Here is a 9,882-nt window from a genome sequence, read left to right as displayed (position 1 = left end):
CGCCTCGTGGCGGCGGCGAAACCATGAAAAAGCTCCTCTCTGATTTTTTTCCTGGACGAAACCCTCCATATAGCAAAAGAGGGGGGCCAGTGGGCCAGTGGGCCAGTGGGCTGCCCACAAGCCCCCATGGCGGAGCTTGGGGGGTGGCCGCACCGTGCAGGCTTGTGGGCACCCCCTGGTGCCCCTCTGGCACTTCTTCGGCCCACTATTTTTGATAAATCTGGAAAAAAATCTCCGTTGATTTTCACGGCGTTTGGAGTTGCGCAGAATAGGTATCTCAACTTTGTTCCGCTTTCAGGCCAGAATTCCAGTTGCCGGTATTCTCCCTCTTCATGTAAACCTTGCAAAATAAAAGAGAAAATGCATAAGAAATGTACGGTGAAGTGAAATAACAACCAAAGAAGCGATAAATATCAACATAAAAACATGATGCAAAATGGACGTATCAACACCCCCAAGCTTAGACCTCGCTTGTCCTCGATCGAAAGCCAAGCTCAATAAATATGTCCACATGTTTAGGGAGAGAGGTGTCGACAAAACAAGATACGAACAAGCATGCATCATGATCATGATCAGAACAGCAATACCAACATATAATCTCTCATGCTAAAGTGACAATTCCTTCACAAAGTAAAGCATGGATCAAGAACCTTACCGAGAAGTAACAACCGATAGCCTTTAGCCATTGAAGCAATTGCAATTTATCACAACATCAAAAAGAGTCAAATAAGTGCTTGTCAAGAAAATCCACATACTCAATCAGTCTTTCGTTCTCTACAATTGTTACAACTCACGTGGTACTCATGAGATCAAAGTTTCAGCTGGACACATAGAAAGATAGGGGCTTATAGTTTTGCCACCCAACTGCTTACCTCAAGGTTAATGTCAACAATAATAATTCATGAATGCCTACCTCCAAGTTGACATATGAATATAGATCTTTCCCAAGCATATGACGTTAGCCAAGATAAAGGAGAAACAAGGAATTGGTGAACATCACCACGACTCTTTTAAAGGCAAAAAGTAAAGGTACAAGATAGGCCCTTCGTAGAGGGAAGCAGAAGTTTTCATGCGCTTTTGAGGTTTGGATGCGTGTCCTCTTAGTGCGGAGGACAGTCACTTTATATTGCCTCCTGTGATACAGAACTTTATTATGCAGTCTGTCGCTTTTATGTCTTCCTCATCACAGGTTCGTACAAAGCTTATTTTCCACACACTAATAGATCATACATATTAGAGAGCAATTTTTATTGCTTGCACCGATGACAACTTACTTGAGGGATCTTATTCAATCCATAGGTAGGTATGGTGGACACTCATGGCAAAACTGGTTTGAAGGTTTATGGATGCACAAGTAGTATCTCTACTTGGTGCGGGAGTTTTGGGTAATGTGAGGTGGAAGCAGTCGTCACATCCTAAGGGATCTCTAATCATATATCATTGTTCGGAGCCAAGCAAACACAATTCATTATGTTGTCTTCCTTGTCGAACATCTACTTCTAGGCATGTAATAGTTTAGTGAGTGTTCACAATCATAGATGGTGTCAGAGATGATATATTTATATGTGAACCTCTCCTTCTTTATTACTTCCTATTAATTACAACCATGACCAAGGTCTACGTTTGCCTACCATGAACAACTTTCAATCCTCATTCTTTTTATATGTGAAGCCATCACTTCCCATAAGATATTAAAAGATCTTCCATGCCTTTGTTCTATTCTCACTCTTTTGATCATGGCAAGAGGCAAATCCCTTCAACTAAGACACTCTTTATTATATGGCTCACGAGCAACAATACATCGGGGGTGACACAAAGCAAAATTCAAGACTAAAACACTAAGAATTTTAATCTACTAGAAAAAACTGAAAAGGAAAACTAAAACAAAGGTAAAGGCAAAAGATGTGATGGTGATACGATACTCGGGCAACTCCCCCAAGCTTGGCACAAGCCAAGGGGATTGCCCATACCAATGCTCAGTTATCTTCCTTTGGTGGTGATGGTGGAGTTGTTGAAACATGAGTTTGATCCTCCGTCTTCCAAGGCATAGGTGCTCCATCATGGAAAGATGAACGAGTCTCCGGAATCCTCAAATCTACAGCCAACCGTATTGATTTAAATCTATACTCATACTCACAGTTTTGGTTCTGCAGGTCATAGATCTGGCCCTGGAGTTGATCAACCCTGTCATAGATCCTGGAGAGATGCTTCCCAATGTCATTGGCATCAATCCTGTGCTTGTTGGTGAACTCCGTGATCATCATGTGGTTGTCGTTGAGTCCACGCTCCACCATCCCTTGGCACTTGAAGACTTGTTGCTCCATTGCTTCGAGCCTCGTCTCCATGCTTCCGGTCTTCTTAGGCCCCTCAACATCCCCTCACGCATCTCGATAGATTGAGGGTGTTGCAGCACTCCCATGAGGTAGGGGTTGATGACCTTCTCGAAGATCTTGTCCTTCGGAGCTTTTGGGGAAGTCATGGCGATCTAGATCTGCAACAGAAACAGGCTCGAAACGAAAAACAGAGGAAATCTGCATGATGCAGGGGTCAGACCAAACGGAAGTATATATAATGATTTTTTCCAGACCAGAAGTACTACCCTGCACGAAAACAGAGTCCGGGAGGCGCACGAGGTGGCCACAAGCCCTCACGGCGCGGCTAGGGTGTGGGCCTGCGCCGTGCAGGCTTGTCGCCTCCTCGCGCACTTTCCGGACGACTTCCAATTTTTGTATTTTTTCAAATATTCCAAAACGGAGAAAATTTCCTACTGGATAAGTTTTGGACTCTGTTTTCTTACCGAATCACATACCTCTTCGTTTTCGGAGTCTGAAACAGGCTGATAAATATCCCTTAGGTATTCTTTCGGAGTTATGGTGTTGATAATATTGCTTTCAACATTTATGGGAGTACCAGAGATATAATGCTTGATTCTCTGCCCATTTACCACTCTCGGAAAATTACCTTCTGTGTTGTTGATCTTGATAGCACCGGAATGATATACTTCCTCAACAACATAGGGACCTTCCCATTTAGAGATAAGCTTGCCTGCAAAGAATCTTAAACGAGAGTTATATAGCAAGACATAATCACCTACATTGAACTCACGCTTTTGTATCCTCTTATCATGCCACCTCTTAACCTTCTCTTTGAACAGCTTGGCATTCTCATATGCCTGATTTCTCCACTCATCAAGTGAGCTAATATCAAATAACCTCTTCTCACCGGGAAGATTGAAATCAAAGTTGAGCTCTTTGATTGCCCAATAAGCTTTATGCTCTAGCTCAAGAGGTAAGTGACATGCTTTCCCGTACACCATTTTTTACGGAGACATGCCCATGGGATTCTTATAGGCAGTTCTATAAGCCCTAGTGCATCATCGAGCTTATTAGACCAATTCTTTCTAGACCTGTTGACTGTCTTTTGCAGAATTAGTTTAATCTCTCTATTACTTAGCTCTACCTGAACACTGGACTGAGGGTGATAGGGAGACGCAATTCTATGATTGACATTGTACTTAGCGAGCATTTTACGGAAAGCACCATGAATGAAGTGTGAACCACCGTCGGTGATTAGATATCTAGGGAATCCAAATCTAGGGAAGATAACTTCTTTCAGCATCCTGATAGAGATGTTGTGATCAGCACTGTTAGTGGGGATAGCTTCTACCCACTTAGTGACGTAATCAACATCAACTAAGATGTGAGTATAGCCATTGGATTTGTTGGGGAACGTCACATGGGAAACAAAAATGTTCCTACGCGCATGAAGACCTATCATGGTGATGTCCATCTACGAGAGGGGATTTCCGATCTAGGTACCCTTGTAGATCGCACAGCAGAAGCGTTAAGAAATGCGGTTGATGTAGTGGAACATCCTCACGTCCCTCGACCCGCCCCGCGAACCGTCCCGCGATCCGTCCCACGATCCGCTCCGATCTAGTGCCGAACGGACGGCACCTCCGCGTTCAGCACACGTACAGCTCGACGATGATCTCGGCCTTCTTGATCCAGCAAGAGATACGGAGAGGTAGATGAGTTCTCCGACAGCGTGACGGCGCTCTGGAGGTTGGTGGTGATCTAATCTCAGCAGGGCTCCGCCCGAGCTCCGCAGAAACGCGATCTAGAGGTAAAACCGTGGAGGTATGTGGTCGGACTGCCGTCGCAAAAGTTGTCTCAAATCAGCCCTAAAACCCCACTATATATAGGAGGGAGGGAGGGGAGGAGGCAGCCTTAAAACCTAAAGGTTTGGCCGAAATTGGAGGTGGAGGAGTCCTACTCCAATCCTACTTGGAGTAGGATTCCATCTTCCCACTTGGAAACTCTTTCCACCTTGTGTTTTTTTCCTTCTCAAACCTTATGGGCCTTAGTGGGAACTTATTCCAGCCCACTAGGGGCTGGTTTATCTCTTCCCATAGCCCATGAGACCCCTTGGGGCGTGACACCCCTCCTGATGGTCCCCGGCACCCCTCCCGGCACTCCCAGTACACGACCGATGAGCCCGAAACTTTTCCGGTAATGCACGAAAACCTTCCGGTAACCAAATGAGGTCATCCTATATATCAATCTTCGTTTCCGGACCATTTCGGAAACCCTCGTGACGTCCGTGATCTCATCCGGGACTCCGAACAACATTCGGTAACCAACCATATAACTCAAATACGCATAAAACAACGTCGAACCTTAAGTGTGCAGACCCTGCGGGTTCGAGAAGTATGTAGACATGACCCGAGAGACTCCTCGGTCAATATCCAATAGCGGGACCTTGATGCCCATATTGGATCCTACATATTCTACGAAGATCTTATCGTTTGAACCTCAGTGCCAAGGATTCATATAATCCCGTATCTCATTCCCTTTGTCCTTCGGTATGTTACTTGCCTGAGATTCGATCGTCAGTATCTGCATACCTATTTCAATCTCGTTTACCGACAAGTCTCTTTACTTGTTCCGTAATACAAGATCCCGCAACTTACACTAAGTCACATTGCTTGCAAGGCTTGTGTGTGATGTTGTATTATCGAGTGGGCCCCGAGATACCTCTCCGTCACACGGAGTGACAAATCCCAGTCTCGATCCATACTAACTCAACGAACACCTTGGGAGATACCTATAGAGCATCTTTATAGTCACCCAGTTACGTTGCGACGTTTGATACACACAAAGTATTCCTCCGGTGTCAGTGAGTTATATGGTCTCATGGTCATAGGAACAAATACTTGACACACAGAAAATAGTAGCAACAAAATGACACGATCAACATGCTACGTCTATTAGTTTGGGTCTAGTCCATCACATGATTCTCCTAATGATGTGATCCCGTTATCAAGTGACAACACTTGCCTATGGTCAGGAAACCTTGAGCATCTTTGATCAACGAGCTAGTCAACTAGAGGCTTACTAGGGAGAGTGTTTTGTCTATGTATCAACACATGCACTATGTTTCCAATCAATACAATTATAGCATGGATAATAAACGATTATCATGAACAAAGAAATATAATAATAACTAATTTATTATTGCCTCTAGGGCATATTTCCAATAGTCTCCCACTTGCACTAGAGTCAATAATCTAGTTCACATCACCATGTGATTCCAACGAATCCAACACCCATATAGTTATGGGGTCTCATCACGTCTTGCTCGTGAGAGAGGTTTTAGTCAACGGTTCTGAAACTTTCAGATCCGTGTGTTCTTTACAAATCTTTATGTCATCTTATAGATGCTGCTACTATGTGCTATTCGGAAATGCTCCAAATATCTACTCTACTATACGAATCTGTTTCACTACTCATAGTTATTCGGATTAGTGTCAAAGCTTGCAACCACGTAACCCTTTACGATGAACTCTTTAACCACCTCCATAATCGAGAAAAATTCCTTAGTCTATTTAGTACTAAGGATAACTTTGACCGCTGATCAGTGATTCAATCCTGGATCACTCTGTGTACCTCTTAACAGACTTGCTGCAAGGCACACATCAGGTGCGGTACTCAGCATGGCATACTTTAGAGTCTACGGCTAAGGCATAGAAGACGACCTTCGTCTATTCTCTTTATTCTGCCGTGGTCGGGTTTTTGAGTCTTACTCAAATTCACACTACAACACAGTCAAGAACTCCTTCTTTGCCGATCTATTTCGAATTCCTTCAAAAACTTGTCAAGGCATGCATCTTGTTGAAACTTCTATTAAGAGTTTTGATCTATCTCCATAGATCTTGATGCTCAACGTTCAAGTAGCTCAATCCAGGTATTCCTTTGAAAAAATCCTTTCAAACAACCTTTTATGCTTCACAGAAATTCTACATCACTTCTGATCAACAATATGTCAACCACATATACTTATCAGAAATTCTATAGTGCTCCCACTCACTTCTTTGGAAATACAAGTTTCTCATAAACCTTGTACAAACCCAAAATCTTTGATCATCTCATCAAAGTGTATATTCCAACTCCGAGATGCTTGCACCAGTCCATTGAAGGATCGCTGGAGCTGGCATACTTGTAAATATCTTTAGGATCGACAAAACCTTTTGGTTGTATCATATACAATGTTTGGTCAAGGAAACCATCGGGAAACAATGTTTTGACATCCTATGTGCAATATTTCAAAAATAATGCAACAACTACTAACATAATTCTAACAGACTTTTAGCATCGCTACGAGTGAGAAAGTCTCACCATAGTCAACTCTTTGATCATGTCGGAAACATCTTTGCGACAAGTCGAGCTTTTCTTAATAGTGACTTATCACCATCGTCGTCTGTCTTCCTTTTAAAGATCCATCTTTACTCAATAGTCCTATGACCATCAAGCAGTTCTTCCAAAGTCTACACTTTGTTTTCATACATGGATCCTCTCTCGGATTTCATGGCTTCCAGCCATTTGTCGGAATCCGGGCCCACCATTGCTTTCTCCATAACTCGTAGGTTCACTGTTGCTCAACAACATGACCTCCTAGACAGGGTTACCGTACCACTCTGCAGTAGTACACGACCTTGTCAACCTATGAGGCTTGTAGTAACTTGATCCGATGCTCGATGATCACCATCATCAGCTTCCACTTCAATTGGTGTAGGCTCCACATGAACAACTTCCTGTGCCCTACTACACACTAGTCGAAGTGATGGTTCAATAACCTCATCAAGTTCTATCACTCTCCCACTCAATTCTTTCGAGAGAAACCTTTCCTCAAGAAAGAACCCGTTTCTAGAAACAAACACTTTGCTTCCGGATCTGAGATAGGAGATGTATGCAACTGTTTTGGATATCTTATGAAGATGCATTTATCCACTTTGGGTTTGAGCTTATGAGACTAAAACTTTTTCACATAAGCATCGCAGCTCCAAACTTTCAAGAAACGACAGCTTAGATTTCTCTAAACCTTAGTCTGTACTCTGTCATCTCAACGGAAATACGCAGTGCCCTATTTAAAGTGAATGCGGTTGTCTCTAATGCATAACCCATAAACGATAGTGGTAATTCGATAAGAGACATCATAGTATGCACCATATCAAATAGGGCGTGGCTAAGACGTTCAGACACATCATCACACTATGGTGTTCCAGGTGGCATGAAGTGCGAAACAATTTCCACATTGTCTTAACTGCGTACCAAAACTCGTAACTCAAATATTCATCTCTATGATGATATCGTAGACTGTTTATCCTCTTGTCACGATGATCTTCACTCTAAAATAGCTTTGAACTTTTCAACATTTCAGTCTTGTGATTCATCAAGTAAATACTCCTGGATCTACTCAAATCGTCAGTGAAGTAAGAACATAATGATATCCAGTGCGTGCCTTAGCACTTATTGGACTGCACACATCAAAAATGCATTACTCCCAACAAGTTACTCTACTTGTTTCATGTGGCATGTTTTGCATGTATCAAGTGATTGAAAATCAAGTGAGTCCAAACGATCCATCAGCATGGATCTTCTTCATGCATTTTAGACCAACATGACTCAAGTGGCAGTGCCACAACTAAGTGGTACTATCATTATTACTTTTTATCTTTTGGCACTAATATTATGAACATGTGTAACACTACGATCGAGATTCAATAAACCATTGAGGGTAATTATTCAAGAAAATAGAATAACTATTATTATTTTAAATGAATAATCGTATTGCAACAAACAGGATCCAATCATGTTCATGCTCAACGCAAACACCAAATAACAATTATTTGGGTTTCACCACCAATCCCGATGATAGAGGGAGCGTGCGACGTTTGATCATATCAACCTTGGAAACACTTCCAACACGTATCGTCACCTCGCCTTTAGCTAGTCTCCGTTTATTCCATAGCTTTCATTTCGTGTTACCAATCACTTAGCAACTGAACCAGTATCCAATACCCTCGTGCTACTAGGAGTACTAGTAAAGTACACATCATAATCATGCATATCAAATATACTTCTTTCGACTTTTGGCAGCCTTCTTATCTACCAATTATCTAGAGTTGCTCCGCCTAAGTGACCGTTCCCCTCATAACAGAAGCACTTAGTCCCGGGCTTGGGTTTAATCTGGGGTCTCTTAATTAGTGCAGCAACTGCTTTGCCGTTTCACGAAGTATCTCTTCTAGCCCTTGCCTTTCTCGAAACTTAGTGGTTTTACTAACCATCAACTATTGATGCTCCTTCTTGATTTCTACTCTCGCAGTGTCAAACATCGCGAATCGCTCAAGGATCATTGTATCTATCCTTGATATGTTATAGTTCATCACGAAGCTCTCACAGCTTGGTGGCAGTGACTTTGGAGAACCATCACTATCTCATCTGGAAGATTAACTCCCACTTGATTCAAGTGATTGTCGTACTCAGACAATCTGAGCACACGCTCAACGATTGAGTTTTTCTCCTTTAATTCATGGACAAAGAATCTTGTCGGAGGTCTCATACCTCTTAACAAGGGCACAAGCATGAAATCAAAATTTCATCTCTTTAGAACATCACTCATGTTCCGTGACGTTTCAAAACGTCTTCGGCGCCACGCTTCTAAGCCATTAAGTATTTTGCACCGAACTATCGCGTAGTCATCAGAGACGTGTATGTCGGATGTTCACAACATCCACAGACGACGCTCGAGGTGCAGCACACTAAGTGGTGCATTAAGGACATAAGCCTTCTGCGCAGAAACGAGGACAATCCTTAGTTTTACAAACTCAGTCCGAAAAGTTTGCTACTATCAACTTTCAACTAAATTTTCTCTAGGATCATATTAAAAACAGTAGAGCTATAGCGCAAGCTACATCGTAATTCGCAAAGACCATTAGACTATGTTCATGAGAATTAGTTCAATTAATCATATTACTTAAGAACTCCCACTCAAAAAGTACATCTCTCTAGTTATTTGAGTGGTACATGATCCAAATCCACTATCTCAAGTCCGATCATCACGTGAGTCGAGAATAGTTTTAGTGGTAAGCATCTCTATGCTAATCATATCAACTATACGATTCATGCTCGACCTTTCGGTCTCATGTGTTCCGAGGCCATGTTTGCACATGCTAGGCTCGTCAAGCTTAACCCGAGTGTTCCGCGTGTGCAACTGTTTTGCACCCGTTGTATGTGAACGCTGAGTCTATCACACCCGATCATCACGTGGTGTCTCGAAACGAAGAACTGTCGCAACGGTGCACAGTCGGGGAGAACACAATTTCGTCTTGAAATTTTAGTGAGAGATCACCTCATAATGCTACCGTCGTTCTAAGCAAGATAAGGTGCATAAAGGATTAACATCACATGCAATTCATAAGTGACATGATATGGCCATCATCATGTGCTTCTTGATCTCCATCACCAAAGCACCGGCACGATCTTCTTATCACCGGCGTCAAACCATGATCTCCATCAACGTGTCGCCATCGGGGTAGTCGTG

This window comes from Hordeum vulgare, chromosome 3H, assembly GCF_904849725.1.
Source record: "Hordeum vulgare subsp. vulgare chromosome 3H, MorexV3_pseudomolecules_assembly, whole genome shotgun sequence".
Classification (NCBI taxonomy): Eukaryota; Viridiplantae; Streptophyta; class Magnoliopsida; order Poales; family Poaceae; genus Hordeum; species Hordeum vulgare.
Note: the sequence above shows the minus strand (reverse complement) of the source record.